Source organism: Lutra lutra, chromosome 1, assembly GCF_902655055.1.
Source record: "Lutra lutra chromosome 1, mLutLut1.2, whole genome shotgun sequence".
NCBI classification, from domain to species: Eukaryota; Metazoa; Chordata; class Mammalia; order Carnivora; family Mustelidae; genus Lutra; species Lutra lutra.
The window spans coordinates 197,375,169-197,401,320 of record NC_062278.1 but is presented as its reverse complement, the minus strand read 5'-3'; the positions used below and the strand labels follow the sequence as shown (position 1 = coordinate 197,401,320).

The 26,152-nt window shown below is 39.7% G+C and overlaps 1 long non-coding RNA gene across 1 annotated transcript; it reads right to left on the bottom strand.

The window, feature by feature from the left end:
* Window positions 1–335: 335 nt before the first annotated feature.
* Window positions 336–26,152, bottom strand: LOC125078530 (uncharacterized). Its single transcript, XR_007120919.1, has 3 exons — window positions 25,728–26,152; window positions 6,715–6,806; window positions 336–410 (listed from the first exon to the last, which is right to left on the bottom strand). It is a non-coding gene; the product is annotated as an uncharacterized LOC125078530 (long non-coding RNA).

The following is a 26,152-nucleotide window of genomic DNA, read 5'->3' as shown; positions in this document are numbered from 1 at the left end:
GTAGAAAAAGTGATTTGCACTTCCCCTAAAAAGTCAGATTTAACAGATGTAAGATGGGAGAGGGCGGGAATCTGCATTTTTTTAAAGATTTTATTTATTTATTTGACAGAGATCACAAGTAGGCAGAGAGGCAGGCAGAGAGAGAGAGAGAGAGAGAAAGCAGGCTCCCTGCCGAGCAGAGAGCCCGATGTGGGGCTCGATCCCAGGACCCTGGGATCATGACCTGAGCCGAAGGCAGAGGCTTTAACCCTCTGAGCCACTCAGGTGCCCCCGGGAATCTGCATTTTTAACAAAGGCTCTTGGTTATTGAAATGTAGGTGATCTGAGAATTTTACCTTGAGAAACACTGCACATTCAGAGCAGTCCGTTCTTCAGATCTTCTATACAGAAAGTCAAGTGTGGACAGCTCTCTAGTTGGAGAGAGTGGTTAGAGAGACTCATCCAGAAAGTTTCTTTAGAAACAAAACAAATAACAACAACAACAACAACAACAAAATAGAAAACAGACACCTGGGACACATAGGTGGTTCAGTCATTAAGTGTCTGCCTTCAGCTCAGGCCATGATCCCAGGATCCTGGGTTGGGCTCCCTGCTCAGCTGGAAGTCTGCTTCTCCCTTCTCTCATTCCTCCTTGCTTGTGTTCCCTCTCTTGCTTTCTCTCTCGGTCAAGTAAATACATAAAAATCTTTAAAATAAGAAAGAAAAAGAAAGAAAGAAGGAAATAAAACACCCCAAATGTTTTAATTTATTTATTTGTCAGAGAGAGAGCATGTGCACAAGCCCAAGCAAGGGGAGAGGCGGGCAGAGGGAGAAGCAGGATCCCCACTGAGCAAGGAGCCCATGTGGGACTCAATCCCAGGACCCTGGAATCATGACCTGAGCCAAAGGTAGACACTTAACGACTGAGCCACTCAGACATCCCTCCTGTATGTTTATTTAAGGTGATGGGGGGCTTTTAAAAGATGCTGATGCAAGCATTACTTAAGGAATGCTTAAGGATAGTGCTTCTTAAACTTTAATGTGCACACAGATCAGCAGAGATCTTGTTAAAATGTGAATTCTAATTCATTGGGGCTGGGTAGGTATGAGGATTCTGTACTTCTAACGAGCACCCAGGTAATGCCAATACTGTTGGTCCCAGGACTGCCCTTTCCCATTTTAACCGGAAGTGAGGTTATGTAATAGAGAGAGACCTGGTCAGAAATTGCATGTGAAGTGGAAAAAGTAAGACATGAAACACAGCCAAGGTCTGAAGAGAACTTAATCCAAAGGTTAAACAAATTAGAATCATGAAAGAGGAGGGAGCTGGCAACTCAGACTTGGCTAAGAGTGACTCACCAAGGCTTTTTTTGCCACATGGAGCATGTTTTACGTGTACATGAAAAGAGGGTGGTCTTTGATGGGGTTGCAGGCCAGGTCTTATCAGCCTATACCCCTCAAAAATTCAGCTGAGTTGTTTCTTCTTCTTCTTCTTCTTCTTCTTCTTCTTCTTCTTCTTTAAGATTTTATTTTTTTATTTGACAGACAGAGATCACAAGTAGGCAGAGAGGCAGACAGAGAGAGGGAAGGGAAGCAAGCTCCCAGCTGAGCAGAGAGCCTGATGTGGAGGCTCAATCCCAGGACCCTGGGACCACGACCTGAGCCGAAGGCAGAGGCTTTAACCCCCTGAGCCACCCAGGCGCCCCTCAGCCGAGTTTCTTAAAGAAAATCATTGTTGTCTCTGATTAACAAACCCACCTTGCACAAGCTAGAAAATGCAACTTTGCAACGAAGGATAATTGATCATGGCCAAAGGTTTCATAAACCAATATCTTACATTGTTCTTTGCTGAAAATCTTGGATGGTTCCCCCCTTTAGGGACAAATCTAGCCTTCTGATGTTTAAGTTTCATTTTCTCTGCATTCTGCCCCAACCCTGCATTTCCAGTCCTATCTCTCACCAATATTCAGTATTCTCATGTACTTTTAGTGCAGGTTACACCTACCTCTAGAGTATTTCCTATTTGTAGGCCTCTTGCTAGTCAGTTCTTTGCTGGAATGCCTTTTTCCTAATCTTTCCTAATCCTTCAAAGCCAAGTTTAAACTTGATGATGATGATATTTCAACAATCTATTTCAACAATCTATATTTACTTAGTCTTTACTATTTGGTAGGCACTCTATATCAGAATGAATTCCTACTATGACTCTGAAAGGTAATGATTATTATGATTGTCCATTCATTCATTCAGCAAATATTGTGCTCCTAAGGTGTGCCGGGCACTCCTCTAGGCATTTAAAAACTAAATAGACAACTCCCTTCCTTCAACAGGTTTACATTGCAGTTTAAAAGGACAAATAATAAACATACAGTATGTCAGTGGTGAATCCTGCCTAAAAAGAAAGGGAAAAATGAAGCAGGGTATGGGGATACTGGTAAAGGGAATGGTTTGAGCAAGTGCCTGAACAGAGACAACTGACAGCCTTGAGGATAACTGGAGAGAGAGAGAAAAGCAAATGCAGAAAGTCTGCTTGACATGATTTGTCAAGGAGAGAGTGACCGAAGAAGAAAAGGGTTGGAGTAGAAGGGAAGTGGGGCTATACCTGTAGGAGGGCTTTATGGGTTAGTCTAAGAATTTTGCCTTTTCCTCTAAGTTAGATGTAAAGTCATAGCCTTCAAGGAATTAGGGGCTGTTGCCTGGAAAATTGATCACGGGGGAACGAGCGCAGAATCAGGGAAATCTGCTGGGAGCCTCCCACAAAGATCCAGGTGAGGCATGACAGAGGCATAGCCCAAGGTAGAAGCAGTGGAGGTGGGAGGCATGTTCAGATTCTGAATTATTTAGGAGTTTTGGGAGGCAGAATATGAGTGGCAGTGAGAGAATGAGAGGGGCTAAAGAAAGCTTAGTGTTTTGGCCTCTACGGTTGGTGGGATGGAGTTGCTATTTGTTGCTACCTTACAGATAAAGAGTTTGAGGTTTAAGGAGGTTCAGTAACTCCTCCAACATCAACTGTCTAGTTGTCTGTTATAGGTTTATCTGGAAAGATTGAGTGGAAGTTCCCCCATTTTCCCATCTCTTCAAGAAAATAGACTTCTTAGGTAAAGTCGGCACTGAATCTAGGAAGAGGTTGTCGCATTTTACGAGGTCCAAGTGTCTCCCTCTCTCAGAGCACCCAGCAAAGGACGGTACGCAGGTTGGGATGGCTACAGGATGTCCTGGAAACAGGTTACAAAGCACTAAGACCCTCAGTGCTGGGCTGCTTTGCCAGCCACACTCTGGGGAGGGCTGTCTCAGGCCAGAAAGAGGAGAATTAATAGCATATCCCCAGTTCAGTGTCCCAGGACCCCTCAAACCCAAGAGGTCTTGTACAGTTTGCTGCAATGGGGAATACCAGAAATAAATCTTACCTACCTTGATGAGTGGGGACTCTGAGCCATGTTTTATTTGAAGGATGGAAGGAAGAAAGGAAATAAAGAAATATGATAGGGATGTTCATTATGGCATTACTAACTAAAGGAAAACCTTGGGAACAAACTAAATGTTCAACAATGTGAGAATAGTTGATTAAATATGGTATTTATATAAAGTGTAATACTATGTATCTATTTAGAGAGCTGGAACAGATCTATATTTATAGATGTGGAAAGGTGTCCACAATGTGTTACAGAATGAAAGGATCAGTTTACAGAACAGAATGTAGAGTATGATTCTATGCAAGTCAAACCATGTGCACACATATGCATATGAAAATAAATATATGAAGAGACAGTTGGAAGCAAGTTCACAAAATGTTAATAATGCTTCTCTGTGGCTAGTGAGGTTTATGTAATTCAATTTATTTCCTGCTTTTCTGGATTAACCGAATTTTTTAAATGAGCCTGTGTCAATTATGTTATCGGAAAAATGTTTTATCTTAGAAAAAATCTATTAAGATTCTGCAATATTACCTTTAATTGTGCTGTAAAACAGTTTAATATAAAGCTAAATTTAAAATATTAACTAGACATTTTGTTCCTTGAATAATTTCTACTAAGCCTCCATTTTTATCAATTAAATGTTGAAAAGTTAGGTACATTAAGTGGTGTCTCTTCATGCTAACCACGAAGCACTTTGGTAAAAATACTCAACTCCATTTACTCATTTTTAGCATTACTTTCCTCGGGCTTCCTTGCTAGCAAAAATTAAGTGTTTTTTTTTTTTAAAACCACAGTTATTTCCACCAATAAGACGACATGAATTCCACTGATATTAATTTTTTTACTGAGGCAGAAATATTTTTTGAAACAACCAACGTAAAAAGGACTGTTCAATGTCTGAGATTTTATCACATTTTTCACAATAATTTTTCTTCCTAAGCTGATCACAAGACTATTTGACCTGTAAGTTATTTTTCTATGATCCCTAAAATGCTAAGGATATGGACACTGCATTTATCTACATGATATTTCTAAATACATGGTTCTTGGATAAGTAGATCAGGTCAAATTAGGTGAACTGGTTGAAATCCAACTCTAAGAGTGTTAGGTTCAAGACCATAATTAGGTATTACAGATGAAAATCACTATATTAATTGAAAAACAATTTCAAAGTATTAGAAGGCAATTGACAATGAAATCAAGACCTGTACCTTGCCTGGAAAATACTCAATAAAAGAAATCAAGCCACACCTATTATACATTTAATAAAGGGAGGCATTTTATTTTCTTTTGTTCACAAAAAGCAGGAAGAGGAAAAAGGAAAAACAAAAAGGAAGTAGAAAATTATGAAACTGATACAAACTTCCTAGAATATAAGCAAAGTAAACAGAAACATAATTAAATTTGAAAAAAAAATTACAACAGTGAAATAGATGGGCCATAGACCATAAGATATTAGAGGTGATGAAAGAAATGGATCTAAATAAAAGGAAACTTATTTGGAAGGGCAAATAATTTTTTAGACTTTGCCCTATCCTTCAATCTCTATATCTAATCAGTCACCAGGGTCTGCTGAGGTTGAATCCCCAGCAAAACTGGAAGATATTTAAAAAATGGTCTTCAAGGGGCACCTGGCTGGCTCAGCCAGTAGAGCATGCAACTCCTGATCTCAGGATTGTGAGTTTGAGTCCCACGTTGGGTGAAGAGTTCACTTAAAAATAATGGTCCTCGAGGGGCACCTGGGTGGCTCTGTGTTATGCCTCTGCCTTCGGCTCAGGTCATGATCTCGGGGGCCTGGATCGAGCCCCGCATCCGGCTCTCTGCTCAGCAGGGAGCTTGCTCCCACCCCCCACCTGCCTCTCTGCCTACTTGTGATCTCTGTCAAATAAATAAATAAAATCTTTAAAAAAAAATGGTCCTTGAGTTAACTCTCACTACTTATACCTGGTTTTAATTCTCTTCCTTCAATCCTCTCCTGGGTTCTTGCTATAAATCTTATTTCTAAATGGCTTTGCTATCAGTGAAAGATAAACCTAACACCCTAATTTTATTGAGATTTTATTCCACCCATGGGCTTATTTACATTTTTATTAAGGGATGCTTGCATGAAAAAGCCTTCAAAACTTAAGTGTCCCTCTTCAGCCTGACCTTGCCTTCTTTTGGGTTCCATGACAAACCAGTGTTCCCAGTGGCCCACTGTTCATACTTACCTGGACCACAGACCACTCAAACTCACTGCCTCAAAACTTGCTTCTCCTCCTAGATTCTACATCTTCCCTCATCCCTCACATTCTTTTTTTTTTTTTTTGTAAGATTTTACTTATTCATTTACTTGACAGAGAGATCACAAGTAGGCAAGAGGCAGGCAGAGAGAGAGGGGGAAGCAGGCTCCCTGCTGAGCAGAGAGCCCGATGTGGGGCTCGATCCCAGGACCCTGGGATCATGACCTGAGCCGAAGGCAGAGGCTTAACCCACTGAGCCACCTGGTGCCCCCATCCCTCACATTCTAAAAAATATACCTCCTAAAATCCCTCTAATCAATTCCCCCTTCTCTGTTCACAATGCTAAGGCCTTAGTTCAAACACTAATGGCTTAGTTCCTGGACTTGCAATAGCTTTTTCCATGGCCTTTCTGCCTCCAATCCACCTTCCATTTGGCCACCACTCTAGAATGTACAATTTAGAATTGTAAATTGGAAAGTGATCATGTCAGTTGTCTGCTAAAAAATTCTTCAATGGCTCTTCATTGCCTTCAGGATAAAAAGACAGATACCTGGGCTTAGCATATAAGGTTCTTTGTGAACTGGTTCCTATTTACTCTTCTAATCTCTCTCTATCTCATTCTTTAAACATACTGCATCCCAGTCATGCTGAACTGATTACTGTTTTTCAAACGAGTCATGCCCTCTTACGTCTGGCCCTATGGCTAGGCTATTCCTTCTGCCTTAAATGATTCCCCTTTACCTTACCTCCACCTTCAAGCTCCTACTTATGCTTAAAGACTCAACTCATGTCCCTTTCTCTGAAGACTTTTCTGACCTATTTAAGCAGAGTTTCATATAGACATTTGTTCTATGACATCTTTAGTATAGTGTTTTATTTATTGCTGCATAACAAATTATTCTAAAACTTAGTGGCTTAAAATAATAATAAACATTTATTATCTCTCATAGTTTTTATGGGTCAGGAATGTGGGAGCCACTTGGCTGGAAAGCCCTGGCTAGGGGTTTCTCATGAGGTTCAGTCAGATGTCAGCTGGGGCTACAGTCACCTGAGGGCTTGAATGGGACTGGAAGATCCACTTCCAATGGCCTACTCACATTGCTGGCAAGTTGGTGCTGGATGTTGATGGAGGCCTCAGTTTCTCCTCTTGTGGGCCTCTCCACAGAACTGATTAAGAGTCTTCATATGACTGAATAAAAGGCACTTAAAGTTAAAAAAGAAAAGAAAGAAAGAAAGGAAGAAAGAAAGAAAGAAAGAAAGAAAGGAAGGAAGGAAGAAAGAAAGAGTCTTCATATGATTGCTGGCCTTCCCCAAAGCAGACTGTCCAAGAGACCAAAGCAGAAAAAAGTCCTTCACAAGCCAATCTTGGAAGTCACCGGCTATGACCTCTGCCATAGTCTGTTGTTCACATAGACTAGCTCTGATTCACTGTGGGAGAAGACTACAGAAGGACATGAATACAACAAAATGGGAGCCGTCTCGGAGACTGGCTAAGGTGTACAGAGTAACAAATAAACATCCTATCTCACTAGCCAGGGATGACAAAATACCATACATACTTTTAGTGTTCAAATTATGATGGCATACGCCTTCATAGAAACCTGTTCCTCTTCTGCATTTCTGATGTAGTTCCTGTGTCCTCAGGATCAATCCTTTCTGTTCTTATACCCAAGTTTCTGGACCTGCTATAGCCCTGACATCTATCACCCCATGAGGATGCAGCCCCGCTGGGCACCACTGGCTTGTACAGATGACTGTCACCATTGCTTCTACCACCGACTTTGGAAAACTCTTGCTATTCCTCAGAGAAAGTGGGACAAGCTCTAGGGCACAACTAAGAGCTGGCTGTGACGTTAACAAGTCTGTTCAGAAGGCTTGGGAAATACTTGAAAAGAAATGTAATTGAGTAACTCACATTGCTATTAGCAGGGGTTACTCTGAGAGGTCCACTGTCTAAACTTACCCTCAAATCACACAAACCCAGGTCCTCTGAAACTCTAATGCTGCCAGATGATGTTCTTTTGCCCTATGTCCTACAAAAGACAAAGGACAACATAATTCGGCACCAGTCCAATTCCTAAGGTCCTGGATTTTCAGTCTTTAAATAACACCACAGGTGGAGTTCAGTAATCCACACCATGGCATGCTGGGCCGAGTGCTCTTTATTTTTTTGTTCACTGTCTCTCTTCCAACACTGGCTAAAGGAAATAAGCCTGTGCCCTCTCCCAGCATTCTTTTTCATCCCACTTCCATGACCCTCACAAACAATTGCCCAAAGAATAATTCTCTCAACTCTGCAAAGATACTCAGTGATGCCTAAGCCTAGGACAGTCTACATTCACACTTACAGAAATAATAATCTGTAGTGGCAGAGAACTACTAAGAGATGTTTTATTAACAGCTCAAAGCATCTACTTTACTATCTGCTTTACCTTAATTATTTTGGGGCCTTCCCCAAGAACTAGACATGGTTGATTGCTTTAAATTTACATAGCCCAAGAGATCACTCCAAGGTGTCTCCCAGAACTAAAGAAGAATTAGTACCAAAGGGAAACTGGATCTTTTGCTTTTAGAGGGCAGTGTTTCCAGCTGCTTTACTCATCAAGGTTAAAAAATAAAACCCTGGCTACAGCCAGCCTGGTTATGTCACCTGCTGTAATTACTTCTTGGAAAGCATGCTCCTCTTCATTAGAGAGCCCCGAGGTCAGACAACAAAAATAGGAGCTGAAAGAGATACTACAGGAGTAAGTGGTGCCTAGAGACAGAAAATAATGTCAAGCGGATTATCATGTGGAAACAGTGGGCTTCAGAGAAATGATGAGATTTTGGAGTAGGGCAAATATAGGACCACATTACAGTGATGATGCTTCCCCTATGGTGGGGTAACTCAGACTTAATGTCTCTGATCCTTGGTTTCTTCACCTGGAAAATGATGGTAACAATCTATACCTCCCAGGGTTGAAGATTAAGTGAGAATATATATAATCAACAACAACAACAACAAGAAAATATATAATCAAACCTTGGCAGGCAGCCAGGCTGTGCTCCAGGTACAACATTGGGTGCTGGGAATAGAGTGTTGAGATAAAAGCAAGCCACTGTCCTCACTTAGATTCCAGTTAGAAGGGAAGACAGGCATTAAACAAAGAACTACCTAATTACATGTGCTATGAGTGCTATAAAGAAGAAGCCTAGGGTATCATAAAAGGAGACCTGACCTAAATTAGGGTGTCAGGGAATGTGGCCTTGAGGTAGTAGTGCCAAAGGCGGGGAGTATGGATTAGGGGAGATCATCTCAGGTTTCAATAAGATCATTCGAGGCTCAATAAATGGAAACCATTATTATTATTTATTCAATAAACATTATATTGAGTATCTACCATGTGTACTGCACTACTATGTATAGTGAGGGTACAATAAATCTGTAAACTTCAGCAAATAACTTAATTTCTTTGAGTTTCAGTGTGTTCATCTGTAAAATGGGGATATTAATAGGACCTACCACTTTAGTCCTTTCTTTGAGGATTCAATGAGATAATGTATATAAAGTGATTAACATAATGCTTGACATAGGGGCGCCTGGGTGGCTCAGTGGGTTAAAGCCTCTGCTTTTGGCTCAGGTCATGATCCCAGGGTTCTGGGATCAAGCCCCGCATCCGCATCCGGCTCTCTGCTCAGCAGGGAGCCTGCTTTCCTTCCTCTCTCTCTGCCTGCCTCTCTGCGTACTTGTGATCTCTGTCTGTCAAATAAATTAAAATAAATTAATTAATTAATTAAAAAAATTAAAAAATAATGCTTGACATAGGGAGAAAATAATATGTTAGTGATATTATTATTCCATTAGTCAAGAACAGCTACATAATTTACAGGGCCCAGCAAAAATGAAAATGCAAGGCCCTACGTTAAGAAATTTTAAAGAATTTCAATACAGCAATAGCACAGTGTTGTGCTATTTGGTGAATTTAGTGAAATTCACTATATGGTGAATGCACTCATGAAGCTAGCCATGTCACTAATTATGTCATATGTACGTATATGTATTTGTATAGCTTATCTATCCAAAAAGGTTGAGATTCTCTTGGGGGCAACCTCTAGAACTCAATCTGCTGAATTTACTTTACAAAGATAAAATATATTTATCTATTCAGTATATTAATAAATGATTGGGGCTTAAAAATTTTATTATGAACACATGTACACACCCCACTTAGAGTCTACAACTGATGGTTTATTATAGCTATGTTATTAGGTATCTATCCATTCTTCAAACCATCTTTAATCTATCTTATTTTTGGTTCATTTTAAAGTAAATTCCAGATATCAATATCACTAACTGAAATCCTATTTATTTATTTATTTTCTTTTGTTGTAAAATTGACATATGAAGGAATGCACAAATCTTTTCTTCCCCTCAATGTTAGTAGGAATGCACAAATCTCAGATCTTTTCTTCCCTTAATGTTAGTAAGAATGCACAAACCTTAAGAGTGAATTTACTGAGTTTTGACAAATGCATATTATCTCTGTAGCCCAAAACTCGAAAACATACCATCACCCTAACATGTCCCTTCATACCCCATCCTGAGCAATCTCTATCCCAACCTCTCCCAGAGAAAACTATTATTCTGATTTTTTCCTGATGCTTAAGTTTTTAAAACTTAAAGCTACATTTATTTTTTTTTAAGATTTTATTTATTTATTTGACAGAGAAAGACACAGTGAGAGAGGGAACACAAGTAGGGGGAGTGGGAGAGGGAGAAGCAGGCTTCCCGCTGAGCAGAGAGCCCGATACGGATCATGACCTGGGCTGAAGGCAAATGCTTAACGACTGAGCCACCCAGGTGGCCTTTAAAGCTACATTTAATAACTATTTAATTTCAATTCAATATCTTCTCACTTGGGCACATAGAAAAATCTGCAGACTGTAAAATAGGAAAGATAAGTCTAGGACACTTGGGCCTACTCAACAAATATTTATTGAATCAAAGAGTAAAACTAGAGAAATCATTTGAATGCTTTTTGTTTTTTAATAGTTTCAGTTTTTGGTAAAAGTGTTATAACGTGTTGTCCAGAAGAAAATGTAAATAGTATGAAAAAAAATACAGACAGAAAATTTTAAAAATCACTCATCATAGAGGGATAAACATTTTTAGTTTTGATAGAATTTTGACTTTTGATAGAATTTTTGATAGAATTTCTCCCAGGTATACATTTATATATAGTGAAATGGTCTATTATGAAATTTGATAAAAATGGGATCACATATATGTACAGTCTATCACTTAACAATATGCTATAGATATCTTCCCTCATCAAGAAATATACAGTGGAGGGACACCTGGGAGCCTCAGTTGGTTAAGCTTCTGCTTTTGGCTCAGCTCATGATCACAGGGACTTGGATACGGGCTCCCTGCTCAGCAGAGCCTGCTTCTCCCTCTCCCTCTCCTGCTGCTCCCCCCTGCTTGTTCTCTCTCTTTCTCTTTCTCTCTCTCTCTCTCTCTGTCAAATAAATAAATAAAATCTTTAAAAAGAGGAATATACAGTGGATCATCATTTTTAATGGGCGGCCTAGATGGACATAACATTCTTTTTTTTTTTTAAGATTTTATTTATTTATTTGACAGAGAGAAATCACAAGTAAGCAGAGAGGCAGGCAGAGAGAGAGGAGGAAGCAGGCTCCCTGCTGAGCAGAAAGCCCGATGTGGGGCTCGAACCCAGGACCTGGGATCATGACCTGAGCCGAAGGCAGCGGCTTAACCCACTGAGCCACCCAGGCGCCCCCTTTTTTTTTTTTTTTAAAGATTTTGACATACCATTCTTTAATTAACCATTTATCTACCCATGAACATTTAAATTGTTTCTAGATTTTCAGTACTATTAGCAACACAGCAATAAATATTCTTGTGCATACATCTTTTTCTGAACTGTGTAATTATTTCCTTAGGATAAAATGCGAAGGATGGGATTACGGGTTACAACCCGAACATGTTTTACATGCTGGTTTATGACACCAAAATGCCTTCCAGAAAGGCGGCAGAAATTTATATCCACTGACTGGCTAATCTTTAAATTCTTAAGAATGCAAAATGAATATTTTATCTTTTTTCCTTTAGGATAGAAAAGAAGAAAACACATGAAGGGCTAATACACCTAGAATAAACCAGCAAGTAAAAATGTACACAAGAAGTGCCCCTAAAAGCCTGCAAATCAATGCAATTGAACTCAATTCAATAAAAAGATTATTGGGGCACCTGGCTGACTCAGTCAGGGGAGCATGTGGCTCTTGATTTCGGGTGTAGTAATCTCTAGACCCATTGTGTACACCACAATGGGTCTAGAGATTACTACAATAAATAAATAAATAAACTTTAAAAAATAAAAAAGATTTTTAAGTGACTACTACATGCAAAGACAAGGGCTAACTTTTGTGGGAGCAAAAAGATGAGAAGCCATGAACTCAGTATTCAGAATGTTCACACCCTAATAGCACAAATTCCTTGGCCATTTATCTTCACTTAGGCCTATATGATAAGAATGGGCCCTAAGCATTTACTCTTAAAGGGGCAATGATGCCTACATTAAATTTGGTACAAAACTCAAAAGATGTTAAGTGAAAAGCAAGTCTCTCTCCCATTCTTTTTTTTTTTTTTTTTAAGATTTTATTTATTTATTTATTTGAGAGAGAGACAGTGAGAGAGAGCATGAGCGAGGAGAAGGTCAGAGGGAGAAGCAGACTCCCCATGGAGCTGGGAGCCCGATGTGGGACTCGATCCTGGGACCCCGGGATCATGACCTGAGCCGAAGGCAGTCGTCCAACCAACTGAGCCACCCAGGCGTCCCCTCTCTCCCATTCTTATTCCCCAGTTCCATACCTTCGCCCATCACTCTTTTCTTTGGAGGTTACCATTGTTACTAATTTCCTGTATATCTTCCCAGAAAATGCTCTGCATTTATATACAGTAATATGCTGAGAAGGCAAGGACATTAATTGTCCACTCATCGCTTACTCATTCAAGCAGGTTTTTAATATGATAGTATTATACTCACACATGATTTTACATGTTGCTTTTAAAATTATACCTTGGGGATTGTTCCATATTCATGCATACAGAATTGCTTCATTTATTTTTAAGCCAAAGATTGTTCCATAGTCACTTTAGGCAGATGCTTCATTCTTCTTTACCATCAATACAATTTTTCATTGCATGAATATATTTAACCAGTACTCTAATTAATGGACCACTAGGTCGCTCTCAACATTTTGCTAATATAATCCTGCAATGAGTATCCCCTCTAGATACTGAAATCATTTTGGAATAAGAAATGACTGTGTGTGGGGTGCCTGGCTGGCTCAGTCATTAGAGCATGGGACTCTTGATCTCAAGGTCATGAGTGGAAGCCCCACGTTGGGCATGGAGATCACTCAAAATAAAATTTAAAAAATTTAAAAAAATGACTGTGTGAAGGTAGTAATATTTGGCTTCAAATAAAATTGATAAGTGCTTAGTAGAGACATTTGTTGGGTTATAATGAGTATTAAAAGAACAAAGCATTAAAGATATGCTGTGTCTGTAATATGTTCCCCCAAACAACTGTTGAAACAACAGAACAGCATAAAAACCAACAAGAAATCCCTACCCACTTAGTGAGACTCCTCAGGAGGAGTAAATAGATAGATTTTACCCAGTGTCTTCCAGGCCCACAGTGGAGCTTTGTCCCACTAACAGTGGGAACTCCCTGTAGAATTCATGCCTTGGCACTCACAACTTCCCCTAGAGAGTTTGGATCTAGCAGTACGGACATACAAATATTCATTTGTCATACAAATAATTCATCAGAAGTCCTTTGGATATGCAAGTGGAGGAGCAGATTTCCTTTTGCCCTCCCTATCGACTTTTGTTTTAACTTCATTTTGAAATAATTAGAGAAAAGTTTTAAGACTAGCACAAAGAACTCCCATTTTATTCAAATTCATTACTTTTTAAAAAAGATTTTATATATTTATTTGAGAGAGAGTGTGCCTGTGAGAGAGAGCGTAAACAGTGGAGACACAGAGGGAGAGGGAGAAGCAGACTCCCCCATGAGCAGGGAGGCAGATGCAGGGATCGATCCCAGGACCCTGGCTAGGATCACGAACTGAGCTGAAGGCAGATGCTTAACCAAGTGAGCCACCTAGGCAACCTTCAAATCCATTACTTTTAAAAAGTTTGGTCACATTCCTCTCTCTCTCTCTCTCTCTCTCTCTCTCTCTCTCTCTATATATATATATATATATATATATATAATATATGTTTTTTTTCCTGAATTATCTAAGAGTAGGTTGCATAACCTGGCGATTCACAGACCTGTACCCCTGGGGCTAATAATACATTATATGTTAATAATAATAAAGAAAAGAGTAGGTTGCATACATACTGCTCCTTTACCCCTTAATACTCCAGTGTGTGTTTCCTGAAAACAAGGGTATCCCACTGATTTTGTGGGGAGAAGGATTAACCTGGCTACTCCCATCTAAGAGCTATAAGGAACCTAAAGGGGTCTACTTTATTTTACCCGGGAAAACCCAAAATTGGCAAATGAGTCAGCCAAGGTCACACTGCCAGTATCTGGGATGACACCATCTCTTCTGGCTCTTTCCACTCTACAAGCCATTAGGAATCATCTGGTCCAAACTGTTCAATAAATTTTATAAATAAGTAAACTATGGCTCAGAGATGGTTTATGATTTGTCTAAGGTCACATAGGAGGTTATTGGCCTGGATTCCATAGGCAGCTAAACCTCTTTGCTAAGGGGCTCAAAGAGAAGACTAATTTTCCTGAATGCACACTCAGTGAGTAAACTGATAAGTCGACATCAAGAACTTCTGCCTGCCCAGCAATCCCTCCTCTTCTCCTGACAATAGCTTTGGAAAACCATCCCTCTTTCATTGGATACAGAGTTAGTTGGATGGTCCTTCAAAGTCCCCCACCCTTCTGGCCATGAGATGGGGTTGTAACCCAACCTGGATCAGTGGTCTCTGTGGCATTTGAATCTCAAGGAGAGGAACTCAAGGAATGAAAGGGGGCGAGTTGATTTCTCCTGAAGTTGGTGTTGAAGAGGCCTCCTAAGGATAGGCTGCTTATTGGCTCTTGTTGCTGATTAACTTTGCTTCCCATCCTTCCTGAGATTTGCTTCTTTAGCATTTAGTTCCATTCTCTGAGTTTCTCCCACATCTTTCCAATAATTTCTACAGGCTTAGGTTGTCCAGGGTTAGTTTCTGTTGCCTGCCTAACCAGTAACAGCTGACTAGGAAAGAAAAAAAAAAAGTGTTTCTACTTGCCCAAACAGAACAGTGACGTAGGTTGTATATTAAAAAAAAAAAAATGTGGTGCCCGGGTACACCCTTCCTTCCTTAAAGCTTAGCATGGAAGTACTTTCCAGGCTCATCACACTGCTGTTCAGTCTCACTAAGGACGCTCCACTTTCACACCCGCGGAAGTGACTGTTCCTGGAAAAACAGAGCAACCTTTCTGTTAGCTGTGGCTCTTAGAAATGTTTCTAGCAAGGGGACCCCACTTAGCAGTTATTTTAACTCCACTGCCCCCAGACTGCTCCTCCTGGGTGTTCAGCGTGGTGAAATACAATCTGACTTGAGCACAGTAGCCCAGGGCAGGCTCCCTGCCTGATGGACTCTAGGGCCTGCTGCCAGCCGGAAGTGAAGACACCACTGTTTGTCTTTCCTGACAGTCTGTTCCTGACCTCCTCAGAGGACTTTTGGAAGGAACTCACACATATTCAAGAACACATCGATGTCTCCAGAAAGACACTCAGACAGTGCAGTCTGAATCTGTATCCAGGAAAGAAATCTCCATAAAAGCGTAATCATTGGCAAAGAGGTTCCCAAGTTCATGCTGAAACACGGCTTTTTTTTTTTCTTAAAGAGAAAAAAAAAAGAGTTATTTTAATGTTATATATATTTTAACATTATTTTAAATACTATTGTGCAGAGCAGTTTAGCTTCACATTAGCTACTCAAGAACCAGATCTTTCATAGCCAAAGATCCAATCATTTCACAAATATGTTTGTTTCTTTTGTGCCAGCCAGTGTGCTAGATGCTGAAAAAAAAAAACAGAAAGCAAAATCTGACAGGCTTCTTACTCTTGAAATGCTTATAGTCCAGAGGGAAAGCAAACACTCGTGAAGATGTTAGGCTCGTACCCCCTTACGAATTGTTACAAGTGCTATGGAAGGCAAGTACAAAGTTCCGTGAAAGAGATTAAGAGTAAACTATTTTCCACAAAACAAGTCAGTTTCCATAATTCCAAGTGAAAAGGAATTTTTTACGTAAACTCTAACAATATGGGGTTCCAGTTCACAAGCCTGAGATCAAGAGTTCCATGCTCTACCAATTGAGCCAGCCAGGTACCCCTCCAAATGAACTTCTTAGGACTATAGAGAAATCTCCCCCCCTTTTACATTAGTCTGTAAATGTACCAGTCCAGCCCTGATGAGAAACACCATAGGAGATCTAGTTGTCCTCTCAGAGCAAAACCAATGGGTCCTGCCTTTATTTTTTCCATTGCATTAATCATTATCATTTTCAAAGCCAAATGGAAGAGGAAAATCACTCAGACAAAAGTGTCCTAAATAATAAAAGATTATTATTTCAAAGACAAATACAAATGGGGAAGTGTATTCATTTTCTATTGATGCTATAATGAATTACCGTACATTCAGTCGCTTAAAACAACACGAAGTTATTATCTTAAAATTCTGTAGGTCAGAATTCCAACTGGGTCTCCCTAGGCTAAAATTGCAGTGTTGGCAGAACTGAGTTCCCTTCTGAAATCTCTAGGAAAGTTAGTATCAGTTTCCTAGCCTTTTTCCAGCCTCTTGAGGCTTCCTTCATTCCTTACTTCATGGTCCCCCCTTCCTCCATGTTCAAAGTCAGCAAGAGGGTGAGTCCTCACATCACATCTCTCTGACCTACTCTTTGCCTCCCTCTTCTAATTCTAAGGACTCATGTGATTAAAAGTAGATCCACCCAGATAATCCAGAATAATCTCCCAGCTCAAGTTTTGTACCCTTAAACATACCTGCAAAGTGTCCTATGCCATGTCCTGAACATAATAAGTTCTGGGGATTAGGGCATGGATATCTTTGAAGGAACATTATACTGCCTACCACAGAAAGCATGAAAAATGTTCTTGTGAAGGGTGAAAAAAAGGAGTGGTGCTTCATTCTATGTCGACAAAGCAATGGGTACAAGATGATGCCATTTTTTCTGGGTAGCACCAAACTGTTTATAGGGGTTATCTCTGGGCACTGGAATTATGGGTGGCTTTTCTTTATGCTTATGTTTTCTACATTAAAAATAAGATAATTAAAAAACCCTAATCTCATATAGTGTGATTATTTAGGATAATGTCTGTATTGTTAGGAAATGCATGCTGAGATCAGTATGCATTTTGGAGCAAAGTGTATTGGTGTTTGCAAGTTATTGTCAAAAAGTTGAGAAAACCAGATAAATAAGGCAAATTTGGCTAAATGGTAACAACTTTGAATCAAGGAGGGGTATATATGTGCATTCATTGTAATTTTATTTCAATTTTCCTGTACATTTGAAACTTTCTGTAATAAAAATTTATAATAAAGTACAACATTTTAATGGGCAGAGATTCTATATTGATTCTGTATTATTCTCATTATCATTTCCAAGAATAAATTCAGAATCTAATCTAGAGTGAGAGGATAAATTATAAAATCAAGGCAAGTTTTTTCTGCAATCATCTTCACCACTGATACCAAGTTATATAGTTAGATTTCAGGAAATGGGGAGATGGACCTGTCTGGTTTCACTTAAAAAGGTCTCACTCATTTCTATAGGGATGCTTCTTCACTAATTTCTCTTATAGCATGTGTTGTGCTAGTCAGCATGCTAGCCTTGTAGAGAGGAGACTGGGGGCAGGACCAGCTCCATAATTTGAAGGACCTAGTGCAAGAGGAAAACGAGGGTCCCCTTTGTTTAAGAAAAAAAAAAAAAAAGTATTAAGAACTTCAAGACAGCAGAGTCCTTCTAAGTGCAGTCCCTGTGTAAGGTCACACACCCATGAAATTAGCCCTGTACAAAGCTCAGCAGACTCCACAAGCTGTGGGCATGCTTGGTGGGAATGAGGGTGGAGGAGGAGCAGGCACTCTAGCACTCTAAACTCCTCTTACTGCCTGGGTCTCTTCACTCCATTTCAAAGTCTTCTCAGTGCTGCTTATGACCAAAGGTCTCTGAAGAATCTATCAATCCCCCATATTATAACAATTTGGTAAGATACTGTTGATCATTATCTGTTGTACAGTAGTAGGAACAATGCATTTGTCTGAAACAAAAGCTCTAATGAAACTTATTAAAAGGAAACACAAATAATTATATTAAAAAACGATGATTCAAAAGTCATAGTTTTCCCAGAATAAAGACTATTTTTAAAGTATTTTTTAAAAAATCACCAGATGGGGACGCCTGGGTGGCTCAGTTGGTTAAGCAGCTGCCTTTGGCTCAGGTCATGATCCCAGCGTCCTGGGATCGAGTCCCACATTGGGCTCCTTGCTTGGCAGGGAGCCTGCTTCTCCCTCTGCCTCTGCCTGCCACTCTGTCTGCCTGTGCTCACTCTCACTTCTCTCTCTATGACAAAAAAAAAAAAAAAAAAAAATCTTTAAAAAATCACCAGATGAACAAAAACACCACGTATAAACAATCTTGTTTTTTTTTTTTTTTAAAGATTTTATTTATTTATTTGACAGAGAGAACAGGAGTAGGCAGAGCGAGAGAGGAGGAAGCAGGCTCGAGCCTGACGTGGGGCTCGATCCCAGGACCCTGAGATCATGACCTGAGCTGTAGGCCGAGGCTTTAACCCCCTGAGCCACCCAGGTGCCCCTATAAACAATCTTTGATATTTTAATTGGTAACTAAGCTATTTAAAAACAAACCCAAATATACCAATAAAAAGTCAAAAAAATAACTTACGTGGCTTTCTGACCCATCCCTTTTATTCTTAAGGATTTGTTGCATTCCAAATAACATTCTCGCTCTCTCTCTCTTTTTTTTTAAGATTTACTTATTTAGGGGTGCCTGGGTGGCTCAGTTGTTAGGCATCTGCCTTTGGCTTGGGTCCTGATCCCAGAGTCCTGGGATTGAGCCCCGCATTGGGCTCCCCGCTCTGTGGGAAGCCTGCTTCTCTCCCTCTCCCATTCCCCATGCTCATGTTCCTTCTCTCACTGTGTCTCTGTCAAAAAATAAAATCTTAAAAAAAAAAAGGGTTACTTATTTATGTTAGAGTGAGAGGGGCAGAAGGAGAGGGAGAGAGAGTCTTAAGCAGACTCTATACTGACCCTAGAGCCCACTGAGGGGCTGGATCTCACCACCCTGAGATCATGACCTGAGCCAAAACCAAGAGTCAGTCACTTTAACCAACTGCACCATGGAGGCACACCACCTCCCCTGCAGTAACATCTTAAATTGATAATAAAAAACAAGAGAACACTTCGAGTAATCAAAAGGGGACTTACACAGACTGACAAAATCAACAATTTCTTTCCTTCCTTCCCCCCCACCCCCTACCATACAGACTTTTTACTATTGATTTAAAGTGTTTATCACTTTTAGGAATAAGGCTCCTAATATTGATATTCCCATTTCCTTTTTTTCTTTTCTTAAGATTTTATTTCTTTTGGGTCGCCTGGGTGGCTCAGTGGGTTAAGCCTCTGCCTTTGGTCATGATCTCAGGATCCTGGGATCAGCCCGGCATCGGACTCCTTGCTCAGCAGGGAGCCTGCTTCCCCTGCTCTCTGCCTGCCTCTCTGTCTACTTGTGGTCTTTCTCTCTGTGTCAAATAAATAAATAAAATATTTTAAAAAATAAAAAAAAAGATTTTCTTTTTTTAAAATTATATTTATTTGTCAGAGAGCGAGAGAGAAAGACTGATCAAGCAGGGGGAGTGGCAGACAGAGGGTGAAGCAGGCTCCCCGCTGAGCAAGGGCCAAGGAGCCAGATGCAGGATCTGACTCCAGAACCCTGTGATCATGACCTGAGTGAAGGCAGATGCTTAACTGACTGAGCCACCAGGAGTCCCTAAGATTTTATTTCTTCTAGAGAGAAACACAGAGCACGAATGGGGGGAGGGGCAGAAGGAGAGGGAGGGAGAGAGAGAATCTTAAGCAGGCTCCACGCCCACCACCGATGCGGGGCTCCATCTCACCCCTATTATATGGTACTCTTAAAAGGGCATGCAGGGGCTCCTGGGTGGTTCCATGAGTTAAATGTCTAACTCGATTTTGGGTCAGGTTATGATCTCAGGTTAATGAGATTGCGCCCCACCTCAGGCTCCGCGCTGGGTTTGGAGCCTGCTTGGGATCGTCCCTCTCCCTGTGCCCTTCCACCCCGACTTGGGCGCTTGCTTTCTCTCTCTCTCTAAAAAAGGAGGGGAGCATGCGTTCTGTGGCTTAAAAAAATATCTGGAAAGATATAGTTAACAAACTGTTAACAGTATTTGGCTCTAGACTGAGGATATGTGATGAAGCTAGAGAGGACTTTTATTTTCCTTACTTTGCTTATTTGAATATATGCAATGAATATGTATTAGTTTTATCAATCCAAAAAGTCAGTAAGGATATTTTAAAAAGAAAAAGAAAAAAAAACCCGGCATGTACTTTACACTTAGCATTTAGTCTTTTAATTCATTTATTTAATTAATTAATTCAGTCATTTAATCTTTTTGAGCCTCAGTTTCCCTCTTTATAAAATGGGATTAATGGTACACAAAGATGTCCTGAGGAAAATGCCACATGGTAAATACATATTCAATATAAGTCCCTTTTCTGAGCCCCAGGTTCCTTGCCTGCCAAATTAGGGAGCTGGATAAGTTGTCCATGATCCTTTCGAGAGTTAATCTGATTCCCTCTATTTATATTCACAGAAAAAGATTGCTAAATGACAAATAAAAGCCTTTATTTGTCATTAGGAAATTATTTTTATTCTATTTCCTGAAGAACCAAGAGACCAAAAACAGATGAGCAGTACCTCTGGAATGTCTGGGCCACTCCACCCTGGACACCTGGGAAATGACAGGGTATTTCCATTCATTAGCAACTCCCTAATGAGGAGAGCCTTCCTTATTGAAAAGAGGATGAAATTTTAGTTTTAATAACCCATTGTGTACCATAAAAAATATTATATACTCTCAATTTTAATTTTTGACTACTCTAAGGCTCCTCTTTAGTCTGTCTACTGAAATTTGCAATCTAGATACTCTGTTTAAGCAGATTATGCAAATTTTCCATAATTAATTATATCATGTGTCATTGGTTAAAGTCTAATTAGATCATTAGCACTTGGGGGGTTGTATATTAAGTGAGTTTACAGAGTTGTCTCCTACATGTCTGAAATGCTAATAATGGCCTATCTCTCATGGTACTGGGTAATGATTTTACAATTTTGTCTTTTTTTTTTTTTTTAAGATTTTATTTATTTATTTGACAGAGAGAGATCACAAGCAGGCAGAGAGGCAGGCAGAGAGAGAGGAGGAAGCAGGCTCCCTGCCGAGCAGAGAGCCCGACGCGGGGCTCGATCCCAGGACCCTGAGATCATGACCTGAGCCGAAGGCAGCGGCTTAACCCACTGAGCCACCCAGGCGCCCCTGTCTTTTCTTTTCTAAAATGGAAAACTATCATGGATCATGGATCATAGCAGTGGTAATAGTTATCAGTCTATTAAAAAGGTAAAAATTTTAAAAAGGAGAGAAAGCTACAACATTGGAAAATACTACTATTCCAAATTTCTCAAAACATGACATATATATTTTATGTAGGCTCCATACCCAACATGGGGCTTGAACTCACAACCCTGAGATCAAGAGTAGCATGCTCTACTGACTGAGCCAGTCAGGCACCCCAAAACATGACCTATTTTTTATTTAATTAAAATCTTGTATGGATACAGAATCTGAGAGAGGAACACCCACATGGCTTAGAATTCAAAATATCTCATGTATGAGATTTCTTAATTTAAGACTTTTCTGTGCCTGCTGGATACCAGTGGGTGAAGAATGTCTTCAATGTCATTTTGGCATTTCTTGCACCCTGCATAGCTTGGTAGGATTCTTTACCCTTCCAGGTTACAGCGTCCCAGCTTTTCTCACAGAAAAAACAAAACAAAACAAAACAAAACAAAAACCCTCTTCTGTTTGTTTAACATTAAAGAGATACTTAGTAGAACTTAAGGAGATACTTTTTATTTCTACATTTATGAACACGTTTCTCCATATATGAATTAGGATAATACAATTTGCTCCTTACTGTATGTGAAAGGCTACTAGTAAGAATAAAAAAAAATTGTGTATATATCTACTATTTTCAAGGCATCATGGAATGATGGCACTTTGTTTTGCATTATCTTACTTGATCCTAACAAAAGTCTGTGAGGGTTTATTTTTTTCGTTTTAAGATTTTATTTAATTATTTGAGAGAGAGAAAGCACAAGCAGGGGGAGCTGCAAAGGCAGAGGGAGAGGCAGGTTCCCTGCCGAGCAAGGAGCAAAACGTGGGACTCAATCCAAGGACCCCGGGATCATGACCTGAGCTGAAGGCAGACACTTAACTAACTGAGCCACCCAGGCATCCCAAAACTCTGTGAGTTATTATCTACTTTTTTTCAAATAAGAAAACAGAGTTAGAGGAGCTAAATAATTTATGGTTTACAGTGCTGGTAAATGGTGATGCAGGGTCTGATTCAGAAACCTTGATTTTCATTACTCTAACTTAGGAGAAAGATGAAAATGTTCTGAAGTCCTTTGTTTTGGCCTCAGGTCCTTCAGCAATTGAAATCCACTTCTGTGAGCCTCTCCTTGACCAACTCCCACCCCTTATGCTTCAGTAATATAGGCCTACATGTAATTCCCATAAAGTCCTGTCCTCTCAAGTTTCTGGGTCTTTGTTTATGATGTTTTCTTGGCCTAAAATTTCATTATCTCACTACTACCAGAGTAGCTGCCCTACTCCTACTCATTTTTCAAGTCTCAGTTTAATCTGCTGCATGCTGTTATATGGTCAATTAATCTTCAACAAAGGAGGCAAGAATATACAATGGGGAAAAGACAGTCTCTTCAAAAAAATGCTGTTGGAAAACTGGACAGCCAGTTTCCATACCAAAAGAATGAAATTGGACCACTCTCTTAAAGCATTAAAAAAAAAATCCTCAAAAATGGATAAAGGACCTAAATGTGAGATCTGAACCCATAAAAATCCTAAAAGAAAGAAGAGGCAATAATTTCCCCAACATCAGCCATAGCAACATTTCTCTAGATATGTCTCCTGAGGCAAGGGAGACAAAAGCAAACATAAACTATTGGGGCCACATCAGAATAAAAAGCTTCTGTACAGCAAAGGAAACAATCAACAAAACTAAAAGACAACCTACTGAATGAGAGAAAATATTTGCAAATGACATATCTGGTAAAAGATTAGTATTTAAAATATATAAAGAACTTACACAACTTAACGCCACAAACACAAATAATCCAATTAAAAAACGGGCAGAAGACAGGAACAGACATTTTTACAAAAAAGATATACAGATGGCCAATGGACATGAAAAGATGCTCAATATCACTCATCATCAGGGAAATGCAAATTGAAACCACAATGAAGTATCATCTCATACTTGTCAGAATGGCTAAAATAAAAAACACAAGAAACAAGTGTTGGCCAGGATGAGGAGAGAAAGGAACCCTTGTACACTACTGATAGGAATACAAATTGGTGCAGCCATTGTGAAAACAGAATGGGTATTCTTCAAAAAATTAAAATAGAATTACCCTACAATCCAGTAATCCTACTACTGGGTAAATACCAACAGTATTTACCAAAAGAATATGAAAACACTAATTCAAAGGGATATATGCACCCCTATGTTTATTGCAGAATTATTTACAATAGCCAAATTATGAAAGCAGCCAAAGTACCCACTGACTGATGAATGGATAAAGAAGACGTACACACACACACACACACACACACACACACACACACACACACTGGAATATTATTCAGCCATAAAAAGAATGAAATCTTGCCATGTGCAACAATATAGATGAATCTAGAGAGTATAATGCAGAGCAAAATGTCAGAGAAAGACAAATATCATATATTTCACACACATGTGGAATTTAATAAAACAAATAAAGTAAAAAAAAAAGAGACAAACTAAAAAACAGACTCTTAACTATAAAGAACCAAAGGGGGATGGGTACAATAGGTGAAGGGGATTAGGAATACACTTATTTCAATGAGCACTGAATAACATATAGAATTATTGAATCACTATATTGTACACCTAAAACTAATATAACACTCTATGTTAACTATACTGGAATTAAAATTTAAAAAATAAACTACTCTGCCTTGCTCCTGTTAATCTTGTTATATTCACAAGGGCAAGTATCTTACTGTGTCATCAACTAAATTGTGAGCAGCTTGAGGGAGTCGGGGTTTTTTCATTGTTGCAGGGCTTTTTTTTTTTTTAAAGATTTTATTTATTTATTTGACAGAGAGAGAGATCACAAGTAGGCAGAGAGGCAGGTGTCGGCAGGGAGGGAAGCAGGCTCCCTTCTGAGCTGAGAGCTGGACGTGGGGCTCAATCCCAGGACCCTGAGATCATGACCTGAACCAAAGGCAGAGGCTCAACCCACTGAGCCACCAGGTGCCCCCGCTGCAGGGCTTTTCAAAGGAGTTGTTTCCCAGTTGGCATTCAATTAAATATTTATAGAATGAACAAATGAAATTATGCACAAATAACTTAAGAATTCATTCACAGAACTCATTAGGGATTTGTGGAGGGACCTGTCTTACTTTATTCCACAGAAGCCTAAAAGTAAATGAAAACTTTTCATCTTCTTACATTAAAACTTTTCAACATATCATTTTTTTTTTCAGGAATAAAGTATCTGGAACACAGTAGTAGTTAAATACATATTTGCGAAGTTAGTGAAGAGTCCTAGAAAAATACACAAATATACAAGGTCTTTATAATCTAACGCATATTCTTCCGTCCACACTCACTCTGTGCCAGTTCTACTTTATCCTGTAATAATGAGTAACAGTATGTAATTTTCATTCATGCATCAAATATTTATTGTCACTACTATGTGCTAGGCACATTGGTCCACTGTTTGAAATAGTTTTGTTCCTTTTTTGCTATTCTTTCTTCCTGGAAATTTAAGAAGCCATTCAGCAAATACCTCATTTGTTGTGGTTTTCCTACTTTCGTTCCTTCAGTTCGGTTAGTTACCTCCTGCAGAAGGCCGTCCCTGTCATCTTCAGTACTCAGTACTTGCTTCCATCTTAGCCCTGTGTCTATGTTACCACATCCCACAATATCGAGGTATTGCTTTCAGAGGGCAGGGATGGAGGATTTTTTTGGTTTGTTTTTGTTTAACTATTGAATTGCCTTTATTTTTTTCAAAGATTATTTATTTATTTATTTGACAGAGAGATCGCAAGTAGGCAGAGAGGTGGGGGCGGGGGGGGGGGGGAAGCAGGCTTCCTGCTGAGCAGAGAGTCTGATGTGGGGCTGGATCCCAAGACCCTGAGACCATGACCTGAGCCCAAGGCAGAGGCTTAACCCACTGAGCCACCCAGGTGCCCAGGGATGGAGGTTTTGTTCACGTATGTGTCCCCAGGGCCCAGCATAGAATTTAGGACAGGTAGGACAGGGTGAAAACCCTATATATAAGTATTGAAATGAATTCCCACAATAAAAGTGAGTTATATATTATCTCCAGGTTATAGATGAGAAAAGGAGACTTGAAAGGGTTTAGAAAATTAGAAAAACCCAAGGTCACACAGTGGTAGAGCCTGTTCTGAAAGGAATGTGAAGAATGAAACCATCATTGGTTCTAAATGAATAACACTCCTTCCCACTATGTTTCTTGAAAATTTCGTTTAGATTTTATATTCTTTCCTACTATAGACCAATGACTCCTCGTCTACCATAATATTATGAGCGGGGACAATTCGCCCATTTTTTTCATACTGAAAACTGTTTGACCTCTCTCTGGAAGCAACTTGATTTTAAACTTTCTGAACTCACATTCTTTCCGGGGTAGAATCTGCACTGGAGTCCTAGGGAGGACGTGATAGGTCCCATGGGAAGGGTCATTCGAAATGGAATGCAGGGACTGAGGGTTTTACCCTGGGCAGGATTCACGAAGACTTTTGCAGGGGGAGAATAGGTCTCAATTTTGATGCACAAATCCCAAGACTTGTGGGAATTTGGTTGGTCACACCTAAGGCGGCAGTAGGGGGACTGTGCTGCCCACAGCTAAGATGACTGCAAATGAACATCTCCTTCGGATGGGACTGTTCTCTTCGTTCATTGGTATTTTCAGTGAGAAGTATAGTAAATAAAATTTAGTAAAAGTTGGTGTCTTCTTACCAAGATGGTAACGTAGGAAGTTGGCACGTTTTGTTTGGAAAACCTTCAACAGGTCAAATTTTCTCTTGCCCTTAACCAAA